This window comes from Apis dorsata, unplaced genomic scaffold (genome assembly GCF_000469605.1).
Source record: "Apis dorsata unplaced genomic scaffold, Apis dorsata 1.3 scaffold_227, whole genome shotgun sequence".
NCBI lineage: Eukaryota > Metazoa > Arthropoda > Insecta > Hymenoptera > Apidae > Apis > Apis dorsata.
Genome location: NW_006263509.1, coordinates 51,878 through 56,456, shown reverse-complemented (window position 1 = coordinate 56,456; position 4,579 = coordinate 51,878).

The following is a 4,579-nucleotide window of genomic DNA, read 5'->3' as shown; positions in this document are numbered from 1 at the left end:
GCGGGAGGGAAAGGACGGAGGCCGAGACGAAGGAATGGAGCGCAAGGAAGGAAGGAAGGGCGCACGTAGCCGAGGCACGTAGTGGGTAGGAGCAAGGGGGTGGCTCGCCAAGTGGCAAGGGTGGAAAAAAGCAAGGGAGACTCGCATTCCTTTGGTCCTAACGATTGGATTTTATTTGACGAAGCAGACCAACGGTCCGTCCAATCGGGTGCTTCGAGGGTAGTCCGTAGCCACGCCTATTCACCCCTCTGACTACGCGTCTTCTATTTCTCTCTCTCTCTCTTTCCATCTCTCCCTCTCCCTCTGCCTGCCTTTCTCCCTCCCTCTTTCTTTCGCCCTCTGTTCTTACTCCCTCTTGCTCGCTCTCGCCCTCTCTGCCCGTCCTTCTTCTTCTCGCCTCTCCCCCTCTCCCCCACCGCGATACAAACACACACATACACGCATACTTTTGTTACGTCCTTTTCGCTCTTATATATTCGTTCGGTTTAGCCGGTAGGGGTTGCAGAGCGGTTCTCTCTACACCCTTATCAACATTATTATCTCTCACCACTATCAACGCTCTCGGGTGTACGCGTGTGTATATATGTGTGTGTGTGTGTGTGTGTCGTTTCATCGGTGTGGTTAGGTACCTTGCCGCCCGTCTATTGCCGGGTAACACACTGCCGCCGCACACGTGTGCGCCCGTATTCTCGTACGTGTCGGACGAGATCGTTTCGCGCAATGTGATTTTCTTGTAAGTATATAATTATATAGCGGCGACCCGTTCGTATCGGCCACCATTCCCTCCCCCTCCCCGAGCTTTAAACCGTTATCGTTAACGATTATCATCGGCCGTGTGATAATAACGATTATAGTAATCGCGATAATAATAACAATAATAATAACAATAATGGTATTAATAATAATCAGAGTTCCGAGTTGGCAATCGTCCACGATCGATCTGACCTATCCTTACCCCGTTAACACAGGTTCCTTACGCGAATCGTAATTAAACGGATCGCGGCAAAACGGACGAAAATATATAACGTCGAAATTCTTTATTCTTTCCCCCTGATCTCGAATCAAACGTGTCGATTCAATTGTCGCGCGACACGCGTAGAAACCATCCTCGCCTTCGTNGGCGGATATGTCGGCGTGGTTAATCAAATTAACGAGCATAACCGACATTGTCCGTGTGTTCGTTGTCCGATTGTTCGTCCGAACGAAGAGAGAAAGAGAGAGAGAGAGGGGGGAGAAAAGATCTAAATCTTGAACGATCGCGTCGAAGAACATCACCTTGCACCGATCTCCTTTCCTTAACGGGTCATCGAAACACCCGAAAATAACAATAATGGGGATGGAAAAGAAACGGACGAGGAAGAGCGGAGAAAGAGCGGAGGGTGAGCGTGATTTGGAATATGCGTGGGGTGGTCGTGAACACGTCGAGGAGAAATGGAAGGGAGGAGGGGGGAGAGGTGGAGGTTTAAGTAGAATAGTCTAGCGGAGAAGAGGCCTGAAAACAGGAGGGGTGGTTCCATCGACGATGGTTCTCTCCGCCGTTTTTCTTACACCGATTTTCCAACCTCTATACCGGCGTCCACCAGCGACGTTGCTCGCGCCACGTGGTGGTGGAGGGTGGTGCAGCCAACGGGAGCGTACCGCGAGCCACCCTTTCCTCTCCATTCGACCCCTCGCACCCCCTTGCAGAGGGTGGGATGCCACGGCCACGCCTACCCTTCGGAATCACCTCTACCTCGTCGACGTCACGACTTATCACCCTCTCAGCTCGTTCGATGGTGGTGGCTTCCCTCGTGTGCGAAACGGGCTCACCGGGGGTGGCGGGAGGGTGGTGGTGGACAGGGTGGTGGTTTGGTAGTGACGAGAGGTATACCGACGTCGGGTATACGACGGGTTCGCGATGCTCGCGAAGGAAGAGGAACCGAGAGGGATGGAGAAGGAGGGAGGAGAGAGAGAGAGCGAGAGAGAGAGAGAGAGAGAGAGAGAGAGAGAAAGGAAAAAAAAATAATGAAATGAACATCGCGCGCCCGGATTTCCAAGCATGGAAAGGGAGAGGAGGGGGAGGGGGGAGGAATCGTGGAATTATTATAAGAGTTCCGGAAGGGGGGTTGAGGTTGCCACGGCTTATATAAATTGGAGGTGGATTCCGTGGAAATGGTTCGCCCTCTCCCTCCCCTCCCTTCCTCCCCCCGCAAAGTGTCTCCCGGGGTAAGGGGTTGCAGCAAGAGAGAGGCTGGGAAAAAGATTCGTTTTGTACCAGCAGCGGCAGATAATTATTCATTCATCCAACCACCTCGGAATGGGATATCAAAGTTTCAAAATGGGCGAATAATACGGTTTTTGGGTGCGAAGTGCTCTCCTTCTCTCTCTCTCTCTCTCTCTCTCTCTCTTTCCCTCTCTTCCTCCTTTTTCTTCTTCTTCTTTTTTTCTTTCTTTCTTTCTAGGATCCTAAGAGATAATAATTTCCTTCCCTCTCCTTCTCCCCTCCTTTTACATTTTGATCGTTCAACTCTTAGGTTTATAACGAATTCTAATAATAGATTTCTTAATCGGTTTCTTTCGTTAATTAATTTGATGAAATTTATCGAGGAACGATAAAAAGATGGTTGATTATTTATTGTAATTATATAGTTAATGATTTAATGAGTTTTGCGATAAATTGTATCGAGCGAGGAGAAAGGGGAAGGGGGAGGGGGAGGGGATGGGTGTCAACGAGACGGGAAACTACGAATTCCCTACATTTGCCGGCACCCCGCGATATTACCCCGATTTGCATCCTTGAACTTTCCTGATGTCGAAACTTCTTTGCTCTCCTCTAGCTAATGCTAATCAGGCAACCGCCTCTTACAAATTGATATTTAAGCGGTAAGTTCTACAACCGATGAATTGTACCGGGAATCAAGATTCCTCCAGTCAACATGTAAAGTGCCGAGGATTTTCGCGCTATGCGAAAACTTTTCGAGACGTTTTCTTCTTCTTCTTCCTCGGTCGAAACGAATTTATATGAAATCTCGTTCGAAATTTTCCAAAATTTTCAAACTTTCTCGATGAAACGAGAAGAATGAAACGAAAGCTTCGAAACACCCTTACGATTCGATTCCTAATTTTCATAAGAAATATCACGAAAGCTTTGATGCTCTCCCCTTTTTCTGGTGTGAAATTTGGAAGAGAAAAAAATAAGGGAAGAAGGGGAGGTGAAAAACGAACGTACGAATGAACGAAAACCTCATCGCAGCAATTTTCCAAAATGTCGAACCTTTTTTTCATCAACCCCGGCGAAATTTGAATTTCCATAAAAAGAAAAGGTGAAGACGAACGAATATATATAAATTCGAAGCGTTTCTTTTCACAGGAACGTAACAATTTTCCGGAATATCGCGAAAGGGAGGCGGAGAGGAGTAAACGATCTCGCGTCACGAGGATAATCGTGGGGTGGGCCCGAGTAATAATATTATTCTGATAGGGGGCAGTTATAAGCATATGACGCCACCGACTTATGTCTCTTATCCCGTAACAACCCCGTGTATCCACGCGTGTATTTACGCCACTTTCCATCGTGGTGCCGACTCTCTCGATACAATTCGAGACGAACAATCGTAAGCGTATATGTGCCGCTCAGTTATTGTTACGCGGATCGGATACGAAGAATCGCGCGTGAAATCGGCTTTATTGGATACGTTCACTCCCTCCTCAATAACGTGGCATTAAGTGCATACACGTATCGACTTCCATACGTCGTTCTAATCACTTGTTATTACGGCATAATTTCATATACGATCTTTGAAAGGGGGAAAATTCGATCTTTCACGATTTCAATGGAACGATGCAAATAAAATCTAAATGGAAAAATTTATGTCTCCTTGAATTATAATTTTATCGATAATGTATCATTACGGAGGGATCGATCCGATTTATAAAAATGAATAGCTGTCAAACATTTATACGTTTCATATCGAAATAAACAATAATTTTTTACGTAACGTAACTATCTCGAATTTCGATCATTCGAATAAAAATGAGGGAAAAATAAATTTTATTACTTTACGAAAAAAAATATTATTTCCACGACACGTGATCGTGTAACACAATCGTCCCCAACGCGATACCTTCATATATCGACAAATTAATTTATTCGAAGCATCGATTGCTGTTTATCATGCTTGTAAAAAAAAAAACCGATATTTCTCGATAAGAAATTAATCCATTTGATATCGTCTCGATATTTTTTTTTTTATAAGAGACGGAAGAAAAGCGCGGAACTGTGAAAAACGTTTCGCGCGCGAGAAAGACGTATCGAGTGAGTAAGTTGTTATATAGGTGGGCGGGTATATAAATTGTCACCTAGCAGTCGCACGTAGGGGCTGCCGCTACGGGTTCGAGATTGCTTTGTTTGGGATAAAGAACGGTAGGAGAGAGGAAGTCGGTATAGAAGGATAATAAAGAAGAAAGCGGTGGAGGGAAAGTAGGGTGGCCGGGGAAAAATCCGATATCTCGGTGAAATGAGAACTCTCGCTATATATCGATGTACATCGTATCGTACACATCCATACGAAAGAAAATCCGGAATTTTTCTCATTTTGCA